Source organism: Cariama cristata, unplaced genomic scaffold (genome assembly GCF_000690535.1).
Source record: "Cariama cristata isolate BGI_N322 unplaced genomic scaffold, ASM69053v1 scaffold3343, whole genome shotgun sequence".
Lineage (NCBI taxonomy): Eukaryota > Metazoa > Chordata > Aves > Cariamiformes > Cariamidae > Cariama > Cariama cristata.
The window spans coordinates 72,265-80,488 of NW_009609986.1; positions in this window are offsets into that span (position 1 = coordinate 72,265).

Below are 8,224 nucleotides of genomic sequence, written 5' to 3' on the forward strand. Positions count from 1 at the left end.
TCAAGGTCCTATTTGTCATTTGTGGGAGAAAGGAGCTGTTATGTGGCTTATTGCACATTTATATAGGCAGGTAGACAGATAGGAAGAAGACACATCAAGAAGAATCCGTTAATGCCTCTAAATACATATAAAAAGAGTTTCCAGTGCCATTTTGCTTTCTCCAAAATCTTTTAGGTAAACCAAATGTTAGAAGATGACTCTTGTAGAGACTCAAGCTGTCATTTCAGTACTTCTCACCCTAGGTACCATTAGACCTTAAAATTATAAGAAAGATTATAAATATTTTGTAAGATACGAGAAGATTGTGTTCTCCCCATTTTCTGAGTAATCCTTTTGCAGCCACAGAACATGAACAACTCACTGGCAATGATAAACAGAAAACAGAATATATGAAAGGCTTTTCTATTCTAAAATATAACAAATGAAAGAATCGAATTTTCAAATACTTCAGGAAGTGCAAATTAGAGGTACTATTATTAAAGCTCATGTGGTAGATAGTGAGCACAAATTTGACCACACATATGTATTGCCTACTCTAGAAAGGACATGTCCCTAGAATTAGTGACTAACATTCTGAGCAGAGACACAACTTATCTTAGGAAGAGGCTATTTTGCTATGTTGCTTATGCCAATCTTGAGATGCAGATAAACTAGACTAAAATTGTATTTCCTTACCAGTTAAAGTGTGGTCTTTGCTGGCATAGCCTTTTATGGTTAAAAGAGACTTACCAAAAAAAAAAAGTATACATCTGACCTAACACTTTACAAATATGACCTTTACTGTTTTATAAGGTTATAACAAGAACTATTATGGTTACAAGTTACGCAAATGAGCAACAGTGGCAACTGCTAAATTGTAAAATACTAATTATACATATTTTTAAGGAAGTAAATACTTTGAAGGATATTTCAGTGTGAAGTGTAATTTGGTTTATTATATTTCAGTTTTAAAGAGTAATGGAAAATTTTAATTGCAAGATGTATAATCTTTGCTTAAGAACATGTTTTGAAGCTATAGAATATTTATTTTGGGATAAAAAAAGGATTGTCTAAACGAAAAAAAGCAACTTATGAAGTATTGGTTAGAAGAGCAAATATCTAATTGCATATGATTGTATTTAATCATTTTACATGAAATGCACAATTTGCTCCTATTCATTATATGGTAACTAGCTAAGTATGACTTATGGTATCTACAAGCTTCTACTTGAAAATGTCTTTTTCCTGCTAAGTTGTTAGAAAAGAAACTGTCTTTTTTTAATCTTGTTTAAAGGAAACTTTGTAAGACACAGAAGTTTTAACAGAATAAGCAATGTGACTAATATCACCTACAAAAGCTTTGTCTGATGTCTTTAAAAAAAAAAGAAAAAGGAAGTGTAATGCTGTTACACAAATCTGAATATTACCTGCCTGGAACTGTTGTAGCTGAATCTCAATCAGTGTGTACTATTTTTACAAAGTGTAACTCCATCTACTTGTTGCAAGCATTATTTTTGTTTTTCCTTGGTGGAATAAAATTAAGTCACACTGCTAAAGCTGTACTACTGTCATAGATGTTTATGGGGACTATAAAAAAATTCTCATAAATTGTTTTACTGATTTTCTAAAAAATTGAAGCAGTAAGAAACCACAAATAACTTTAGATGACCAACGAAGACAACCATCTGATGTGCCAAGAAAGTAGTTGCTCGTAACAATAGTTCTTAAGAGATCCATTTTATGACACTTCAGCTGCCAGATAATACCAAAGGCTGAAATCTCAGATACATTTTTGAAATTATGCATATTTTGGAAGAGAAAAAAGTAATTGCCCAGTCAAGTGTTTTCACCACCTGTATCTTTAACATGAAAGAGAAGAAGCAAATTAATCTGTTTTTGTATTACACACAGCTTTTCAGATCACATGCGAGTTTCATCAAAGCATGTGAATAGAAATAATACCCCAAATTAAAGCATACAGTATTTTATACAAGCAGAAGCACTTGGTCTCTTGGTCTCTGCTTAAGGCTTAATAATTCAAAACATGTATTTTAATTTATGGAAAACATCTATGCAACACTGATTATCATATGAAAACACTTGTGGTTTTGATCTCCCTAATATTTAAATTGTGAATTTTCGAAAAGATTACTAACAGTGGGTTTGCTAGCAAAATTCCTATGGGTTTTTTCCAAAAAATAAAGGCACAAACCCATCTGTTCAATATGATCAGCCAAGCAGACTGTAATGTCTTGGCTTTCTATGCATTGCTTAAAAAAAAAAAAAAAAAAAAAAAAAAAAAAAGATAAGAAATGAAAAACAGTGATCTTTTTCCTCCCCTTTTTTATGCAAATATTTGTTTCCTTAATGGTGTTTTTGGGGAACACTGCAGTCAAACTCAGAGTGAGTTGCAAACAACAGGTAGTTTAACAATTTGGTGGAAAATAAACTTGCATTTATGTGATTATTTTCAAAGGAAATTAAGATGGTTCTCGACCCATACATAGAACACCGTGTTTATAACTTAAACCAAAAAAAAGAAAAAAAAGAAAAAAAATAAGAAAAAAGTGCTAACTTTACTTAGCTTCTATGACTTAAATGTCATAGAAAAATCAAAACAGGAAGGATACAACTTCAAGTTTTCATAGAGAAAAAATATGAGATTAGAACTAAACACCGGCCTACCAAGAAAGAGATTTGAAATGTACATTTATAAATGAGCTCTGTGTTCTTTTTTTCAGGAGATGAGAGAAAAACAATATGGTATATACAGGCCTGAAGACACTGACATAAGTTTCAAAGAAAAAAGGCTGAGCAAAATCCACAGGCCCTGCTAAATGCAAACATTCTGCTTACTAAACTGATCTCTTTCACTCACAGCTTTAATGAAACTTTTATAGAGTTATAATACTACTGCCAGAAGTGAATTTGGCTATCACCTTCAATGGCAACCAGAAACAGAAAACAATGTTTTAAGATGATGTGTCAAATCCAACCCCCACACAAGTCATGAGAAAAAATTGGAAAAAATATCCCCAATTACCTAATTATCTTCATATAATCAAGACAAAAGACTGTAAGTCTAATTAACATTACACTTCCACTGAAATAGTATGCCAACATTTAGAATTACACAGTAAAAAATAACAACTATGTTTTACACACTTATTTTTAAGCAATTACATGGAGTCAATTATTTTTATGGAGAAGTAGGATCCACTTTGAGAAACAGAAATTCTCATATCTTTCTTTGGATAGCATACAAAAGCCCCTGTGCTTACCTCTGCAGCTCACCTCTACATGCTAAACCCAAAGATAAGGATTCTTTCTCATGCAAATCTTTAAGGCTTTGCTCATTAAGGAGTATTTGGACACAGGTGTTTTTGAATAAGTAAACCAGAAACCACCTTTTTAACATTTAAAGTAATCTAACCTGTGTAACAGATGAATCTCCACCACTGGACATTTTTACTGTCTGTATGTTTGGTTAACATTGCTCTGGCCTCTTCAGCACGCGGTTGTGCTGACATAAACATTACAAGCCAAGGCCACGCAGACTCTCAATTATAGTACAAGATGGCCTTGTTTTGGAATATCGGGTCTCAAATACATAATTTGGGTAAGGAAAGGGGAAGAGGGAGATAGCTTTGGAACATAAGACACCAATATGCTTGTCTTGTTAAGTCTCACGAGCCTCAGAAATTATTGAGAAAAGGCCAAAACACAAGAAGATGCTGCAGCTAAAGGTTACTCCTTCTCCCAGTCTCACAGCTTTAGGGAGCTGTGGTTCCCCTGTGTGGCACGAAATCTGCACTTAACTTCATAACAGCATAGAAGAAACAACACATCATAAATGCTTTCAAACATGCTTTTCAGAAATTAACAGACGTACCACCTGCTTTGTGATAATCTGAACACATCCAACAGCTTCCCGGCCTTGTTTCCTCACAGTGTCACCTGCTAGCGCTAAAAGGAATCTCTCAATAGAAAGAGCATATTATGCTGGCTCTGTTCCCAAAAAGTTTAAAGGCATTTGTAAATTCACCCCACTCCTCTACAGCTTTTTAGAGGTGTTGCCACCAATTGCAACAATCAACTTTTCTATCGCAACCTCCGATCGGTTTAACGTTCACGATGCAAACTATTGCAACAACTTTCAGCAAGCAAGCAAAAAATGCCAGACTCCAGCTTACAGGCAGATCAGCATCCCTAGCTGACTCCCCAAGTGACTCAACAAAGTTAAAAAAGGTTTATTTAATTAGTAGTCAGATTCCTAAGGGTGGAGGGAGAGGCAACATCTGTCCTTGCTGTCGGTGCCAACACATTTATACAGCTTTTTTGTTGTGCCAGCAGCCTTTGAAGCCTGTAATGTGGAGTGTGCCAGGATCAGCTTAAGTTTGAAAATGTTGTTCACATTCAACTGCTGTGTTCAGATTTTTACATCTTTGATAGAGCACATACGTGTTTGGAGAGTATTGAAACAAATTATCCACGGCTATGGCTACCATGCAAAAATATACTGATGATCATACTTTATAAGAGTAGAAAGCACACTACAGTATGTGTAGATAAACAGAAGTTATATTGGTGCTCATATAAAAAAAATTTCTATCTTAGTCTACCTAGCTAGCTTTTCTAGGAAATTTTTCATTTAAAGATGTATTGACTATTTTTTTTAAAAAAGGAAAGTTGTTCACACCTACGATTTAACCTAAGCTAGGAAAGAACTAAAAAGCAGCTTGTTAGCAAAAGAAATTGGAAAAGGCTACATTTTCTAGAGTGGCATTCTTAGATGTCACAATGCCACTGAAGAAATACATAAAATATTGATTCTTCATATTTATATTTGAAAGCTGTAGCCAGTCTTTATGTGATTTACTCTTCTTTCCTGTAGCACAGATGATAAAAAAAAGAAAAATGAAAAGTATCTTTCCCCCCTCAAATCACATTCGAACACTGAACATATGCATCATTCCATGACTTTAAAGCTCTTCCAGCTAGCAGATCCATGTGAATCAGTGTCAGATTAGCAGAAGTGAAATTTGCTTGAGAAGCCTCTGCTACTATACTGTTCATTTTTTGGTAAACATGGAGATTTTGCTATGTGTTTCCAGTAGAAACAGGATTTCAGTTAACATCTTTATTAGCAGTTCAAGCACTTTTGGCTTTGAGGGGTAAAACGTTAGTTAATCTCAGAAAGACTTGCATTTCAAAATAGTAATGAAAAATACTCATGAAAAGTTCTTTCTGCTTCCTGAGGGTTCGTGGCAATACGATGGTTGGCCACCAGCAAAAAGAAATGTATCAGAACAGTGACAATTTCCACCAAAAAAAAAAAAAAGCAGCGCAAATGAAATATTTGGTGCTGGTATCAGATACGGTGCACAGTCCATTTTATCTTTATAGGATACAGAGTGCAACAGTCTTCATTAGACTGATCAGAGAAGTCTTCCAAAGGAGTTTATTCTGCAGGTTTAGATTTAGTACATAAATGAATACTCATTAACAGAAAGGGATTATTGTGATACTTTCCAAACAAGGTACCCGTTCACTGAATCTGGTAAATAGTAAGGCACTTCTCATTCAGAAGTACACTATTTTACGGAATGAACAGCTCCCTCATAGCGTCCACTACCAAGACATGCAAGATCAATGCTGCAAAATCTTTTTTCTGGTATTGTTTTAAAAACAGATGTATACATTTGAGTGAATTAACAACTATCTTTCTAACCCAAGACCATACTAACAAAAGGAAGAGAAAGAAAAAGCACAGCATTGAAAAGCTAAGAGACATCAGTCTTGAGTAAAGCCTAACAAGAACTGCTAATATAATACTAACTGAAAAAGACCTCAAACTGGGAGAAGCTACCCTTCCACCATTTGATTTCTCCTTTCTTTTTTCCATAAAAAGAAAAGCTTGTACCTAATTTACAAATAAATAGAATTAACTAAACAGAATTAAAATATAGTAGGCTCCATGACTGATTTCTCCTTCTAACTGAAAGAACCTGAAGAATACTAGTTCTTGGATAGTCTCTTGAATCAAAAAGATGAACCAGTAAATTTTGTAAACAATTCATCAACCTTATTAAATATTTGACATTTTGCAAAGATAAAGTGGATGGAAAACTGTTCCTGGAGTGTAGCTGTCAATCATTCACTATCAAATTGGAAAGATGTATAGAGTAGGGGTCTTGTGTCTGGGATTAATTGTGATTTGGGTAACAAAACAGAAATTAAGCAACAGAAAAGAATTTGAAGACTATAATAGATTACAAACTAAACATCAACAGCATCATTATGACAACTGATGTTTTATTTATTTACATTCCTATTAAAATGTGAAAGCCTGGATCAGGTGGAGAAAAGCAAAGAACAACTTCGAGTGTCCAGAGGGAAAAAGTGCTACCATACAGTGCAGGGAAGGGCAAAAACGACAGGGACAAAACTTATGAGAATGGGCAGCAGGTAATTTGTTAATTCATCTTTTTTATTTTCATTCTGCCTAATTTTGTCATTTTGATGTTCTGTTGATTCTTCTATTCAAATGGCAATTTCAGTATGTCCTGTGCTGCTTTAGCAATAATAGTAGTGTTGGATTAAGGATGATAAAAGGATAAAGGGAGAGGTAAAATGCATTATATTGCCATTTGTTGCAAAAAAACATAAATTTGCATGCAAAAGATAAGTATAAATTCAGTCTATTTTGCTAAAGCTAGCTACTAGTAAAATAAATACTCATTTTATAAAATTAACTGCTCTTGAAATTTAGACAATGTACATGACATAAAATCCAATACATTTTTCGCTGCCTTTTAAGAATCAAATTACATATACATGGTCTATAATGCACTAAATTCAAAATGAAAACCACATAATTTATTGCATCTTAAGGTAGTATTTATCTAAGTAATATATTTAATTAATCACACAGGTACTAGACCATATAGTTTTCCACGGAAGTTACTAACATGATGCAGATTGATTTATTTCTAACGTCATACACTAGAAGAAAACAGGATATGAGGAAAGATTCACAAGTCAAGATATTCAATTAGAAGTGTTAGGGCAAAGGTCTTTATTTCAAGGGCATAACAACAAAGGCTAAAAGAAGTGGGAAATTCATTTTGCAAATGTATGACATTCCTCTAAGCAACAGCAGTGGAAGTAATGAGTTAGACTGATGTCAACTTGGTAATAAAAACACTTGATGAAAAGAAGCAAGTCATAATGGACTGAATGGCTTTTGTTCAAACCTCTGTCCAGTTTTGAGTATTTTTACCTAACCCACAAGGCTAAACAATGTTACTATGTGTATTAAAAATGAAGGAGAGAGAGTGTGCATGTTTGACTTCTTGTTATTTATATGTTTGACTATCTGCTGTTTACATGAGAAAAACAAGACTAGCTTGACTGGAAGGTTTACTGCTATAAGGGATATATCTGTTCTCAAATAAATCGTATAATATCAAAAGGTCTCCCTTCTGATAAGTATTTGCTGCTATGCAGGCATAAATGACTAACCAGTAAATCAGAGATAATAGGATACAATTCTGCTTCTGTGGAAGAATTCTGAAAGCTGTTCCAAGAATCTGAAGCCAGTGTCAATGCAACAACCTCTATGGTGACCGAAGTCATATATTCATCTCTGAATTACATATAAAGTTCTACAAAGGAAAACAAACACATCAGTGGAAGAGAAGAAATATGAGTAAGTGATGAAAAGCCAAAGTGACCCGTAAAGCACAAGTACAAACTGTAAAAAATTATAGTAAGAATAAATGAGTCATAGTTCCCTTCTAAAAACTGACAAAATGACCGAAAGACCTCATTTATGAAATCTTATGCAAATTGCTTACTTCGGTTTTCCACTGTACATTTTTTTCCTGAGTAGGGAACAATTTCTAATACCAAAGTTGCCCTGTATTTCCCATTAATGGTTTGCAATATTATCAGAGTCAAACAAATTGGCCTTAAGTTTGACGCGCAGAATAACCTCTTTGGAAAGATTTTTTTTTGAGAAAAAAATAATCAGCTAAACAACCTGATCATTTTCTAGAATAAGTCTAGAAAAATAAGTTTTCACCATGATTAAAAATAAGGAAAACAAAGCAGAAATGTAGAATATATTTTAGAATGCTATACCTTTAATTTTATTTTATTTGGGCAACGTGAAGGGTCAAGATACCTTGCACTAGGCATATGCTTCTTGTTGACATACCAAAAATTCTACCACAACTGAAAA